This window comes from Pipra filicauda, unplaced genomic scaffold (assembly GCF_003945595.2).
Source record: "Pipra filicauda isolate LSUMZ 115617 unplaced genomic scaffold, ASM394559v2 scaffold498_size1627759_pilon, whole genome shotgun sequence".
Lineage (NCBI taxonomy): Eukaryota > Metazoa > Chordata > Aves > Passeriformes > Pipridae > Pipra > Pipra filicauda.
The window spans coordinates 395,042-410,363 of NW_024104640.1; the positions used below are offsets into that span (position 1 = coordinate 395,042).

Below are 15,322 nucleotides of genomic sequence, written 5' to 3' on the forward strand. Positions count from 1 at the left end.
AAAACACTTGGTTTGACCACTCTAGACAGAAGGGCTTTTTTTTTTATTATTATGAATGTCAGAAACTGGGGGCTCTTCAGCAGTGGCAGGGAACAGCAAAATGAAGAACAGTCTCAAGTTGTGGTACATGTTCTAGGAACACTTTAGAAACTTTGAGGAGAAAAATAAGAAAAATTGCTCCTTGCCAGCCCAGTTTGGAGTGAGGAACTGGATGAAGCTCTCCTGCATCTCCAGGAGGAGGCTGGGACTCTTGGATGTCTGGGTCATGCAAGCTGTTATGTGTCAAGAGGAGGAAATAAAAAGCAGAGAGCATGGGCATGCTCCCTCAGAATGCTGTAAGAGAAGAGGTTGGAATCAGGCTCCCCCACCCTGCCAAGTGTTCTAATCACTTGGCTAATGGGCTTTGACAGGGAGAGGGTACTGCCACCACATGCTAACAAAGCACCTGCATCTCTGCTACACCACATTTATTGTAAGGGCTCAAAAATTAAACATTGTTTACATGGCAAATGAACAATTTCAGCATTTCCAGTAAACTAATTGACAAAAACCATTTTCCTGCTCTGCCCATCCTCTGCCTTCCCTCTTTCAAGCACTTCTGCTTGTTCTCTGCACACAGGGCCTTTGCTGCATCTAGAGCTCCCGTGAAGTGCAATTCCTTGAGCTCATTGTAGTTAGAACACCTGGCACCAACCAAGTGTTTAGTCCCTAGACTATGATTTTGCCACAGATAGAGTCAGTAAAAAAATTCAGTTTCTGGAAGGTACAATAATCCCCCCAAAAATATTTCCTGATCTTGGTTGCTTGTTACTCATCTCACTGTGTAGCTGATGAATTTCAAAGCAAATCCCAGCCCATTCTGCATGAAGAGAGAATGCTGGAATATCATCTGACAATGACACTGGGAAAAAAAAAAACAACCATTAGCATTAAATTATCTGCTCCCAGATAATTTCCCAGATGAATCACCATAAAAGGCTCTGAAATGGTCTCTTGTCTTTTTCTTTGCATAACATTTCATTGTACTCAAGACTTGAGGAGCTATAATTTATCAGGCTTTTATCTGCATCAGGGCATTGTTTTTGGCAGAGTCCCTGATCACGGGAGCAGCAGCAAGCCCAAGTTTGCAAGACTGGAGGATTAACCTGCAAGCGGCAGAGCCAGTGAGAGGAGGGGGCTCTAATAGAAAGTAGAACATTGCTGGGTGCTAGTGATACCCCACTATCACCTCATCTGGGTAGCACTAAAGGCTTTTTCCTTTGTGGGAGATTATTCATGAAGAAAGCCCATGGCTTGGCACAGCGTGACCAACCCCAGGCACTGGGTGATTGCACAGCTGCCCACAAAGTTCAGAGAGGACACCTCTGGCTCTCTCTTCAATAAAACCTAAGCCATCATGGCAACTGAAGTGATTGACATCATGAGATTTTTTTCTGGGTCAGACTTTAGCCTGCTGTGCCCTTTTGCCCTGACTCAAAGCCTGTGCTAGCCTCTCCCCACACTGACCTCCTTTCAGCCCCCAGACCCTCCCGCCCTCCTCTGCAGCTCTGCTGAAGACTCAGGGACTGTGAGAAGGGTGTCAGCTGGGTTGATCTCCCAGTCTCAGTCTGCACCCATGCCACATTCTCCTGCACAGTGATGTCCAAGACAGCAGAGGAAGGCACCTTGAGCCTCTGCTCCTTGCAGCACATCTGCTGATGTGGGGGGGGCATCAGTGCACCGCTACCGTCTGGGTGCTGCTGCAAGCCCATGGCAGGCAAAACAAGACTACCCATGCCTGGTTACTTTGCAGGCAGCAGGCCTGGAGCGTTGGAGTCCAAATCAAACTCCTCAACACCTTGCAGTGTTTCTTCCCCATGTCCCTAAGGCCACACTGGGCTGCTGCTACCTCTGGAGACACTTGTCCCCTCCCTGCCCACCCACCCCTCTTGAGAATGCCCCCAAAACAAACCCAGTTTTGGCAACTCTGTGCCAAAACAGCCATAGAGGAATTAAGAAAACAGGGTTGTACACCCTCAGACAGGTGTGAGGAGTTTGAAGGAGAATCGCTGCTGTGAAGGCAGGCTGTGCATCACGCAGGAGGAACGGCCCTAATTACAATGTCCCAGGCAATGCTGAGTAGCTGCTGCTGAACATACCACGTGAAACTCCAGCTGCCTCCCTAGCAAACAGAGATAATTACCAAACAGAGATAATCACCAAATCCTTGGCTCCTGGTCCATGTGTGTGGTTGTTTTTTTATTCAGGGTAACTAGACTATTAAAAGGTTTATATTTTTCTGTTTACCAAAAGATTTCATCAAATCCATAGTTTACGACAAAAGAAAGTAACAAAACCTGTAATAAACTCAAGTTATAAATAGATATGTGTTAAAGTAAAAAAGATCTGTACAATTCATTATCTCTACTGTTCTCAGATCTAATGTGATTTTGAGTTGGGAGAAGTAACACAGTGACAACTATTAAAAGAGAGCTTCTCAGATGTGTTTTTCAGTGTTCAAACCGTGCTGTTTGGCTTCCATGCAGACATTACAGACAGAGAGACCCACAGTATGGGGTGGCCCAGCCTCATCCAGCACACCTCCAGGAACCGGCAGCAGGGATTCAGGTGTCTGCTGACAGCTCACAGTCCTACACCTGCAGTCAACCAGTACTGGGTGGTTCGCTGCACAGTGCTGAGTTTTGCCACTTCGTGCCCATGCAGTGCCAATGCCATATGGGAGCAGCTCCTGCACTTCAGTTTCAGTGCTTGGATTAGAGACCTGTCAGGCTGCCAAGGTAACGTTTAGCATATACTCCACATGTCAGTCAATTGCTTGTGTTGTAATCACCTTTTAAAACGGTGACTCCATAGACATAATATCCCTCTGAGACAGTCTCTATCTGTTATATTAAACTTACAGGTATTTAAAATGGCAGATAATCTTTCATCTGAATTGCACTGCTGTCTAATCAGCAGCTCCGCAAGCGGGTTTTGGCAGGAGGAAGTTGCTTTTCTGCATTTGCTAACAAATGTTCCACTTGTCTTCAGATGCGAGAAACTAATTTGGTTGTGTGTCACCCTGAGTCCTTTGGTTATTACACCACTAAATGTGAAGCATCACATTTCAAAGACAAGGCAGCTTGTCAAGGTGCAAAATCTTGTCTTTTATATTACCTTCACAAAAAAGTACTGTGTGATAACCTTCAAGTAAAACTATGCTAAAAAGATATAATAACTGTGTGCACATTTGTTTTAAAAGGTGTTTCTCACTATCAGTTTTTGCACTGTTGTGGTTAGTAAGCTGAGGAGCTTGTCTTGTTATCTTATACTTTATTACACCAAACTTCTCCTTTCCTTTTCTCAAAGGCCAGATGGTGGAGTGCTCAAAGAGATGAGAGGTGTGGCTCATCCCTCCTTCAGAGCCTCCCTCCTTCTTCAACCGGGGTTGCCGCTCTCTCTGGCCTCTCTGGTACAAGTGCCCCACGTTTGCACACAGTGACGCCCTGCCACCCGGGTGTCCCTCTGCTTGCAGCAGTGCAATTGTGAGGAGCAGAGCTGGCCAGCAGCTATGTCTGGAACCTGCGGCTCCATGTAAAAAGTCTCTTTTCAACAGCACCTGCACTGCGGGATTTCTTACTTGGCTACAGAGCCTGCTGATGCAGGCAATACTCCAATGGCCACGCTCCTCGTACACACCAGCATTCTTGTCTCCACGCATACTGTTCTTGAGGACTTTGTGGCCCCAGTGAGGTCACCCTATGTCTTTGCAACGGCTGTGCCTGAGCCTCCCTCTGATTATGGAGCAGGGTCACTGTTTTTGGCTCAGCCATTCTTGCCAAGCCTCCACAGAAGCTGCAAACCTTCCCTTCCCCAGTTCAAGGGATTTTACCAAACTTCACTTATTCCCCATGTTAGTAGTCAGGAGTAAACTAACAGCCCTGATCTAAGTCTGGTGAAAAATCAGTGCTACAATGCAGAACAAGCCTTAGCCACAAGATGCCAATGTCACTTCCTCCTTTCCTGTGTTCAAGCAGAGTAGAGGAGACATTCCAAGCAGCCAGATGAACAGGCTCAGAAGTAATATTGATATTTATAGGAGTTCAGCTCTAATCCTGGAAAGCACAGCTTTGATAGCTAAGTCACATGCAGCCCATTGCAAAGCCTGATGCTGTGCTCCAAAAGCAGCAGCACCGTCCCCTACCACAGCCAAGACCACCTACTCCCTGGACACTGTCAGGAGATAGCAGCTGAGATCAGTGTATGGCTGCTGAGATTCATACAGCAAGAGTTGGAAGTTGGGTGCTCGGAGCCCAGCAAGGCACTGACCGTGCCCACACAGCTGCCCGGGGGCTCTTGGGGACCCAGGGCGGGCTCTGGGCACAGCAAAGCCCTCCCGAGCCTCGGCAGCGTTTCATCGCGATTCCCCAGACACGGCAGCAGGAGGCATCGCTGCCTCTCCTATGTAACTCGGTTTTCCCATAATTGCCTTTACTGCTGCCATGCTGTTGTTTACACGTCTCTGTTTTCAGACTGCTTTGTGGGGAACTAGTTCAACACAACACGACTCCTGTGTTTATTTTACCCTGTGTAAGCATCAAAAGGCCAACCCAAGAGACACATTGTACACTCTTGTCCAGCTTCTTTTCCCAACCCCCAGAAATACTCAAGGAAGTCACCATCTCATGAGACACCTCAGTCCAGTTCATAGGGATTTCTGAGTTTCTTTTAATATGCAAAACATTTCACATTGGCCAGGTGGTGTTATGAAAATAACAATACTGTGCTGAGAATTAGCCCTGGACTCTTCTGCCCTCAAACTTCCCCTACAGCAAATGAATCCCAGGGGCCTTTAAAGAACCCAATTAATTACAGTGTGCACATTCAGAACTAGTACTCACGAAGGAAGCTGCTCTTTGCAGGACCAATGACAGTTTACAAAGGAGCCTGTTGTTCTAATGTCTCCAGTTCATTTTGCAGGCGGCAGACGCTCAGCAAGGCCCAGCCTTGTCCAACATAAGGCCATGCCCAAGATCCCACCATGCAGCTCTCAAGCTGAATGAGGCTGTGGCATTATTTCCTAAAGAAATTATGTGCAGTTTACTGCACTTAAATAAGTCAGAATTAAGAATTTGATTTGCTATGGTCACAGAAGATCTGTGTAAGAGAATATAATTTCCTTTCTCCAGGACAGCTACTATGTACCTGCAGCAGAGTCCCTTGACATACCTTAGGGGGGACCAATGTCAAGCAATGCATTTCTAGCTCCCTTTCCTTTAGTTTTACACACATCCCTTTCAGCCAGCAAGATGATGAATAGTGTAGACATTCACACACTGTACCATCTCAGAGCATCATCATCTATTTGTTATGTTATTTCCCTATATGCCAAAAAAAGGAAAAAAAATGCAGTGGAGTGATAGTTCTCCTCCTCCTCTTTCTTTCCAGCATGAATCAAGCATTATTAAAGACCTGCACATTTCAAGTACTAAATTTGACTATGTATTTCCCACTGGTAAGGTACCTGAGAAGCTCCAAAGCCAGTCAAGAGAATTCACCAGATACTAGGATGTAGAACTCTTTGTAAGTGCTCTCAAAATTAACTGACGTATAAAGGTGACCCAGTCTTTACAGTCTTTATTCTCTGAGACACAAATTAGCAGTTCTCACCTCCACATCTGCTTCATATAGAAAATGCTGACCCCCCCATCTCCCAGCCATCCCCATTTGCTGCATGGTGGTCTTGGTCAGACACAGACCAGCCACCCAGCAATGTAATCAGCCACTAAAGCTCTTACCTATTTGCAGCTTTTTAGCCCGGATCTGTTCTGCTCTGTGCACAGATCTACATAAAGGAACTGCTCCAACTCCATCTCTATTTTGAGCAGATGGCTCTTGTGAAGTGCAGCGGGGTGAGCTACAAAAATCATCATGACAAGCATCGTGGGGTAGGCCCAGAGTCTGAGTTCATCCTTACTGGCACTGCAGTGCAGGGCTTCCCTTTCTCAGGTCCTAACGAGGCCACATGCACCCAAGCCACTTCTTAGAAAGGGGTCCTGCCTCTGATCACGCCACCCAGGGCTGCACTGTTACATTGATGCAGGGCAGGGTTAGATTAGACACTAGGAAGAAATTGTTCCCTGGGAGTGTGGTGAGGCCCTGGCACAGGTTGCTCAGAGAAGCTGTGGCTGCCCCATCCCTGGAAGGTCGAAAGCCAGGTTGGATGGGGCTGGGAGTAACCTGGGATAGTGGAAGGTATCCCTGTCCATGGAATGAGATGGTCTTTAAGGTCTCTTCCAACCCAAACCATTCCATGTCTATGACTCCTTTGTGTTCTCAAAGAGTAAAATACATCCTATGGCTTTACCTCAACGGACAGACCTTGAACACTGTATACAAAGAAAGAATTAAATTGCACAGGATATTTCCAAATCTTCTCCAAACACTTGGGAACATCGAGTTTTCAGTGCCATAAAAATTCCTCTCAAGTTATGGAAATATTTCCCAAGAGAATTTTATTCATGAGATTGGGACTATATTGCTTAGTAAATTCATTTCAAAGTAGGTGAATTCTCTGAATGCAAAAACACCATAGGTGACTGCTTTTATTGCCAACAAAACTGAGACCTAAGGAAAAAGGAAAAATATTGCTACCATAAAGAGGAAGTGTGTTTAAAAATTATCATCTCATTGCTCAAACCTCAACCAGAAGAGAGACATTTCAATCACAGAAGCAGAACAGGTGAGGAAGTGGGCATATTCCGGGGGCTGCAGCGGTACCAACACCTGCATGTGAACTGAAAACATGGACTTAGTGCTCAGCAGAGGAACAAAAAGTGATGCTTGGTCATTTGGGTCCTGAAAGGAGGCATTAATATTAGTTAAGATCAGCCTTACAGCAGCTACTACTGAGGACCTGAGTAGATGCTCTCTAACAGATTTTATTCAGCTTGAGGCTCAGTTCACACTTAGCCTGGCACGTGCTAATAGAAGAAGAAAAGTTATTCTTTATCTCTCTTTCCTGAGAAGTATATGAGAGTAGAATCAATACAACATAATAGTAGGACTTCCTATGAAAAGGGTTAAAATCAAATACACATTTTGCAGAATGTCAAAAGGAAATTCCAGGTATGGATCATCCAGCTCCCAGAACTCAACCAATGTCAGTGTCTCCACTGAGAACACCACCTCAGAGAAACAGAAGCCAACAGATATGTTCTTCCTTATCCAAATATTTAAGTATTGACACAATTACAGTCCCTGGTAGAGTATTCGTTTAATTGGTAAAACTTTTCCCAAGGGATATATGGTCTGGAGCCATCTATCCAGTCTCTTTCTAGTAGCAGCATTTTCCATGTTCCCCTGCACAGTTAAGCAAGAGAGGGCAGCAGCGTTGAACTGCTTTTAATACTTGTCTATTTGGCTACAGAGAAGTCATTGCCAGTTAAAATAACTGTCAACTGCCACTATTCTTGCTGAGCTCTTTCTCCAGAATGTTTTAATCTTACTGCAGTCCTTGGCACACGCTGCAGAGTTCTTGTCCTGGCTTTTCACTCAAGATATTTCTGATCACACTTATTTATGGTGTCCCTGAAGGAAGACATGTGGAGACTTTGATAATCCTATTAGGTTCTTTCCAACACAGAATATTCTGTGATTGTGTAAAGTCCAGCTCCTGGCTCTGCACAAGACAGGCCTAAGAATCCAACTATTTAATATCAACATACCAAGAAAGTTGCTTTAAAGCTCTATAAAGTAAACTGAACCTTTGCAATAACCCTGGTTTTTGGCGCAGAGTGGACACAGAATTAATTCCACCAGACTCCACTGCCAGAGTCCCCAGAACACTGAGCTGAGATGGCAACCTCAGGCCACCTGCACTGGCTCTGAGAGCAGCCTGAAGGCTACTGAGCCCTGCACAGGGGACAACCTGCCCCCACGACTGTGGGAAGATCACAATGAGAAAATTTCTTATCTCCCAGGCAATAACTCAGCAAGAGAGACAAAACCCCTCAGGTCTCTGAATCATCGTGTAGGCTTTGTCCTGGAGAGCAGCCTGTTAAAGCCTCCCTGAGAAGTGATTCACACTTCTTGTGCTCTCTCCTCCCTGACAGGGAGCTCCCAGGGCCAGATTGCCACCTCACACCAACAAAATATTAAGCACTATGGCAGTTCAAGTCCTTGAGCCATTCCAGACACCTTTAATGGGAAACACATCCATAAATACTCGAGTTTATCCAGGAAATGCATGTAAAGAGAGGGAGAGTCTGACCCTGTCAGATAATTTCTTGTAGATGCTTCCACTGTTGCTAGAACACTTGCGACTCATCTGTTTTGTAATAAGCTAGTGAAACATTCAAGTTCTTCTTAGGTCTTCAATGGGTAAGTCTCTGAATACAAGAGAAAGAATATGATCCCCAATTGCTTTACAGATGAAACGGAGGGTGCCATGCCCAAAATCCCCATCTGTTTGATGGACGTCTGTGGTGGTTTGGGCTAGGCCTTTCTTGGTGACCAGTTTGTAACCAAGGAAGGGTCCAGATTTACCCAGTATTCCCTACGATTTTTACGTAAACCAGATTATAAGAAGAGAGGAGGAGAGGCCTTCGCTCTCTTTCCTTCCGGCGGCTTGGAGGTGCAGGTTCCCTGCTGTTGAGTCTGCCGTGCTGGGGAGCGAGGCCTGGTTAGGCCTTGTCGACCTTGGGAGACAGAGGTTGCCGGCGATCGTTCCGGAGCGACTCTCAGTTGTCCCAGGGGAGTAGTGAGCTATTTTTCTTTGCTAACTTTTTAGTTGTTAGATATTGGGTCTTGGGATATCTATATATTTTATTTTAGTTTTGTTCCCTTTTCCTTTCCTTCTTCCCTTTCCCTTGTGAAATTGTATATAAGTGTAAATATATTTATATATCTCACTTTGGTTGTCTCTCTCTCGTTTCGGGTTTTTTTTTCTTAGTTTCTTTCTCCCTCTTCTCCCTGAGGTTGGGGGGGGGGGGACTTCTGGTGGTAAGGTTTGGAGACTTGGCAGGGAGCCAGCTTCAAACCATATCAACGTCTAAGGATAACCTCCATCCAAGTGACTCCATCACAAGCCCTGCTCACCAGCTAGCTGCCATACCCCTCATCAGTAAGATTTGGATCCTTAAATTCAAGAGCTGGAAGCCAGTGGCGTCCTCAGCTAATTGGTTTGTCTAGGCAAAGGCAGGAGTGGGCAGGAGCCGGCGCTCTGCTGGGTATGACCTATGGCTTACAGAAGTTCCCTGAGGGTTCTCAGCCCCTGAACCCCACACTGCTGGCAATGCTCTGGAGATCACAAAAGTGAGTCAAGATGCTCCTTCCTGAAAATGAAATTTGGTACAAATAGCTATCCGGGTGTTTGTCAGCAGCTCCTTGCTTCCTCCTGCCCAGGGACAAAGCCATAAATAAGTTTCATGCTCTCAGGAAATGTGACAGTTATTATTCAATAACTCATTCTTGGAAAGGAATAATGGCAGGCAAGGAAGCAAAGGGATGGTAGCGTTTTACTTCACAGAAACTGAAATACCTCAAAGAAACCTGGTATCTGTCATAGCAAACACTGGTGAGTGCTTTGTACATTAGCAACTTCCTCTCATTTTGGTATTACTGCTCTTGATTTTTAAAGTGTTTGTGATGTACAGAATATAGAATGGCAAACTCATTAAAAATGCATTTCCCTGTCACATTGTATCTTTATAATGCGCCAGGAGTTTTGGAAGCTGGGAAGGTTGGGATCTGGTGGTAGGATAAGAGTGCAGGAGCGTACTGGGCCATGTCCTGCGTCTCCTGCACCTCCTCCATGGCTGGCAAGCTCCAAAGCAAACACTTTCACTTCAAACACAAAACTTTGAGGTAGGGAGCAGGGAGCTCACCCCATTTTTTCTTGTAAAGGAGAGGTCCTGAGAGCAGAGAGCCCTGCATGGGAGAATGCTGCGCTCACCAAGGAATGAGGTGTCCAGAAACACCTCTCAACTGGAAGGATGGTGCTAAAAGTTGAGTCTTTGTCTTAGAAAGACAAACCTGGAATGCCAGCAAGGAGAGGAGCTGGAACTGTCATCATGGCACACAAATATGTGGGTTTCCCTTGCCAGATCACACCTCTGCCTAAACATATCTAGTCAACAGGGCTCTTGGATTCAGTAACAGCTAGTCAGTCCAGGACTCAGTGATGTGTGTAGGAGTGTGGACACAGACCCGTACAGCAACACACGAGGTGTCTGTCCCACACCATCTTTTGGTTCACGTGTACAAACACTGAGCAATATATGGATTCATTTGGCATCTGCAGGGTTTGGTTTGTTTAGATTCGTTCATCACAAAAATTCTGCTCTGTGTTTACATCTCCCTTGGAGGAACACCACCTCACACTGCAATAACTGCTGCTGAGCCTGCCCTCATCAGCCTCCCTGCAGGCTCAGCATAGCCTTGGCTTCTCCAGGTTCCTGCCCCCACCAATATCCCATGGATGATAGTCCATCTGCAATGCAGGGGCCAGGCAACACAGTCACCTGCACCCACCTCCCACTGGTCCCAGCCATGTGGGGCTCTGCACTGGCAGATAGTGATTCAATGACAGAACATTAAAGTACACAATATTGGAAATATTCCTTCTGCAGAAACAGGACGTAGTGCGTTGTTGATCCCTCCAAAGCCAGGGCTTGTCTTGGGAGCCCTTTAATGAAGGCACCTCCATTCTGCCCTCCCAGTTGTGGGCAGAAGTACCAGACAGGCAGTGTGTGTCTGCTGAGGGAAACAGTGCAGAATCTGAACTCCCATTGCTCCCATTTCACTTCTGAATTAACTTCAGAGTTCATAGCTTCCACAGTGTCTCTGTAATAAGTCAAGCCGGAAAGAAACAGGCCATGCTAAAGCTCTTCATAGTCATAGAGAGAAATGATCCAGCATCAATTAAATGGATTGCGGATTTCTTATGTACAGAAAATGACCATTACTTCAGACCAGGGAATAGCAGTGGGTCTAAATCCACACAATATTATTAGTTCTGAAGAGATCACTATGCGGAGAAGGTCTAATTAAGCACTGAATGAGGAAACACACAGCTCTGGAACTGAACAGACTCTTTTAGACTGAACAACCTGCAAGAGAAAGTAGGAAACAAAAGGTGTGGGGAGTTATGAGGAGCCATGTGCCTGCATGCTAATTAGCAAATTGGAATACGTCTGTCTCGTATTGGCCTCATAAGCCACCAGCGTACCTGTAACATGTGGATAGAGCCTTCCCAAATCTTCGTTCGCGAAGCCCAGCCATGATGATGATGATGAATTGCAGTGAATCAAATTATACCAAACAATACTTTTTTCTTTAATCAAAGACTGTCCTTTTTCAAAATCAGAGGCTTTCCAATAATTAGTTAGTATATGTTTCTCTTTCTATCCAGTCTTCCCCTCCTCATTCATCTTGTGGTCTTCATTTAAGTCTTTCCTTTTTGGATTTTTTCTGTTCTTTGTAACTGCTCTTGAAAACAGCAGAGCCTAAGGCTTGATTTACAACTCTCTCCATCTAAGCACAAAGACTCACATAGGAATGTGTACTGACACATAAAAAAAATTAAAAAAGGGAAAGAAAAAAACAGAAAGTGGAAAAATAAGAACTATGAACTTTCCAAAAGGAAAGCAGGAAAAAAGCACAGTGCTTTACAGGTTTTAGCCCAGTTTATGAGGATGTAATGCATAGAAAGATGGGAGACCTGTGCCCTGGGTGAGGCGGATGAATATTGTGTTCAGGCACCACTAACGATCTGTTTTGTGATGTATCCAACACTTGCACTCGCACAAGGGACCACTGCAGAGGAGCACCCTGCATCTCAGCCCCAGCTCTGGTGATGTTTTAAGTTTTCTAATTTGTTCTCCTTAGCCTTATCTAAATTTCTCTTTTACAATATAACAACAACAATTTCTGCAGAGCTAGGCATGCCTATTTCATGGAAATAAGTGAATGAAAGCACAAATATTGTGCATCCCACTGCTGCCCATTGCTGTGCAAGAAGCCTTCCAGGGCAGCAGAGGAGCTTTGGTGACCCTGCTAGACCTCCCCAGGTAAAGGAAACCCCACATTCTTCCAGAGTCCCATCTCATGCCTTGCCCTGGGTGCTCTCCTGATCATGGAAAAGCTAAAGAGAGGACATGGCATTACATCTGATTTTCTAAAGGCATAAGGTGTACAGAAACTAATCTCCAAGTCCCAAAGCTGGTCAGGGAGACTCAAACTCCTAAATCCTTACAGCCCTTCTGCAAAGAGACTTGACTGTAGGTTTGTGAAGGGATTTAACTGCCTAAAGCCGCAGCCAGGTGACCCCATATCCCTCTGCCAGAGATATGTACAGAGACCTGGGAGCAGGGCTCTCCCCTTCTGGGTATAATTTTGCAAGTATATTTTCAGGCTTGAATAAATCTCCCCATTTCATAGTGAAAAGCAAGAGGCAGGATCCTTTAAACTTAGAAACCTCACCAGCAAAAGCAGAGTTCTCCTCTGCTTTTCAGATGGGGAAGTGACTAAAAGAATAGTAGCACCTGAGTCATGCATTTTGAAGTATCAGGAGCCTTTTCAAGCAATACAGGGTACCCTGAGCTGTGCCTTCTCCATCTCTGCTGCCAGCTGAGCTGACTCCACAAAAGACTGAGTCCTGTAGAGCTGGAAGTGGTAAAGGATAACCCCCACTTCAGAACTCCCTGCACGTGGGACCCAGCTCCTCTGAGACAGCACCCCCTGAGGGCGACTCTCGCTCCCATGAGACGACAAAAGTCGTCCCCATGGAACCAGAGCAGGAGCTCAGCTCCCATGTGCCACATCTGCTTCCATTCATAGCAACGTGTGCCGCATCTGGGTCTGTGTTTCTATTCCCAGGAATAATACTGAAGCACATCTAATGGAAACAGGGAGAATTATTGATGATAACAGTAAAAGTATTTTAACAACACAAATCAGACAACATATACAGTCTACTAGGTACATTCAGCCTGCGACACAGATTAAAACATTTTTGTTAGAAATAGCATCTAGAGCATTACGCAGTCAGAAACAACCTGAATTAATTTTGCCAGGGGAGGTTCAGGTTAGATATTAGAAAAAGGTTCTTCCCCCAGAGGGTAGTTGGGTGCTGGAACAGGCTCCCCAGGGCAGTGGGCAAAGCACCAAGGCTGACAGAGCTCAAGGAGCATTTGGATGATCCTCTCAGGCACATGGTGTGACTCTTGGGGATGGGCCTGTGCAAAGAAGGCTAAGAGTTGGACTGATGATGATCCTTGTGGGTCCCTCCCAACTCAGTATATTCTGTGATTCTGTGATCTGCTGTGATAAGAAAAATGCTTTCTGCTTCATGTTTGCCTTCTTAAACTCTACTGATTCAGTGGAAACAGAGTTTTCCAGGCAGTCGTAAAGTTACACTTTGTGCTTTGCATGCTACCAGGATCCCAGGGCAGGGGGAGGGAAGTGCTGCTCCTCCCCGAACTCTGTCTACCCACAGACCCTACCATGCTCTTCATTCAGGGAGCTGGTGAGTACACTCTGCACCACAGTCACAGCCCAGAGAGAAATTCCAATAATGAAAAAGTCACAACATCATATAAGAACTGCCTCCTTGGTCTCAAGGGAGATAAACTGGATAAGAGTAGAGGTGTAAAGCAAAGCAATTGGTTTGACAGGGAGTTCTGGTTCATACCAATCCAATATTAAATTCCTCAGGCCATTTTGGCAAAAGCATTATAAGCAAAAGTGTAATGGTCAAAATGACCATAAAATATGTAACTTTTATTTTCCATAATAAAAATGAGCTTCTGGGAAATTATTTTTTTATCCCAGATTTTCTGGGAACTGTGTCCTCTCTTAAGAAAATTGCTTGGAAAGGCTAAAATTTTCAGCTCCCTCTCCAGAAGGGCTGTTACTCAGTAACACCTTTGTGAGACTGTGCACAATTGCAAAGGGACCACCACACAGTAAATAAAATGTAAATAATTTTTTAAATTTATCTGTTATATTTTAAATTCACTTCCCGCAACCCCCTTCTGGACACAGACCACTGTGTTTCCCTTAGAAACAGTTTGCCAACTTTTCCATCTTCTGGAAGCTAATCAAGCCAAATGACAGCAATTCCAATGCCAAGTGGAGGAAAAGTAATGATGAGCATGAAGTAGACAATCAGAGACCAGGCAACCTTCCATGCCAAATATTGATTTGCTTACCAAGCTGCACAGCTGTTTGGAAATACAGCAGTTCATCTGTGATGAAGTTCTGTTTCAGGCCCAGGAACAAGCTGAGGAGCTTGGCCCTGAGTCCTTCTCAGTGAGAGGAGACTGCAGAGGTCCTGTCCCAGCAAGGCTCGGGCATCACTTGGCAGCAGCACTTTTCGATACTCCTGCTGCTTTAGATGTGGAAATGCTTGTTCAGAGCTCTTAACTAAAATTGTTTAGGTAAGTGTGGGTTGTAAAAAGAGCAATTATCTTAACTGTATTTGTAAGAGAAAGGAATTTATTGCAATGAGAAGCCCTGGTGTAGAAATCATATGAAGAGCGGGTAGTTTAAGCAGAACATACCTAAATACACTTAAAAGGACATAAGCAATAACAACAGTTGCATCTGGGAGGTTTTGGGGATTTCAGCAAGTTTAAGATACCCGGGAGAAATGCCACCACTTGGGATTGGAACCATCCTTTTGCAGTTAGCTGATTGTGTAACAGCAGCCAGACACCAAGGCTGCTAACACCACCTGCCACACTTCATTGGTCCCACAGCCTGAACTGTGTGTCCCACTGCCCCTGCTCAGCAAAGCAGACACGTGTTTTGGACCTGCAACACCAGTGAGATTGAAATATGTTTTAAAAGCATTACTAAAATGGGGCTACATATATACACCCATGTGGCAACCACAGCTTTGAAATTCCTTTATTTATGTATTTAGCAGGCAGTAAATGCTGCTCCCTTCTGAAAAGGAGTTCACAAGATAGGGCTGAAGAGAAAGAAAATAATCTCATACTGCAGCAACACGTGACTCTTTCTACCCTCTCCATGCAATCCCGGAGGCACACGTAAGCCTTCCTTAGGCCTAGAAAGAGATTTTGTTTCAGCTGCTCAGACTGTGCTTAGCTGGAACAGCTCCAAATTCAGGCATGAGGCCACTATAATCCAAGGTTCACAGCTTGTGCTGTGGTGCACAACCACAACCTCCTGCTACACACAGTTGATGGCCAGACCAGTGATGCCCTGACACCGCAGCCAAAATAACCTTCCCTCCCACCCTGGTTCTCCTCCAGAATAAGCCAATTGAGCTGGACTCTGAAAATACCAGTTTCTGGAGGAGCTCCCAGGGATGAGC

The 15,322-nt window shown here is 45.3% G+C and overlaps 1 protein-coding gene across 3 annotated transcripts in view; it reads right to left on the bottom strand.

Annotated features, from left to right (window-relative positions):
* LOC113989358 (Kv channel-interacting protein 1) overlaps positions 1 to 15,322 on the bottom strand; it is a 350,034-nt gene that overhangs the window by 204,491 nt on the left and 130,221 nt on the right. The window lies entirely within an intron of this gene.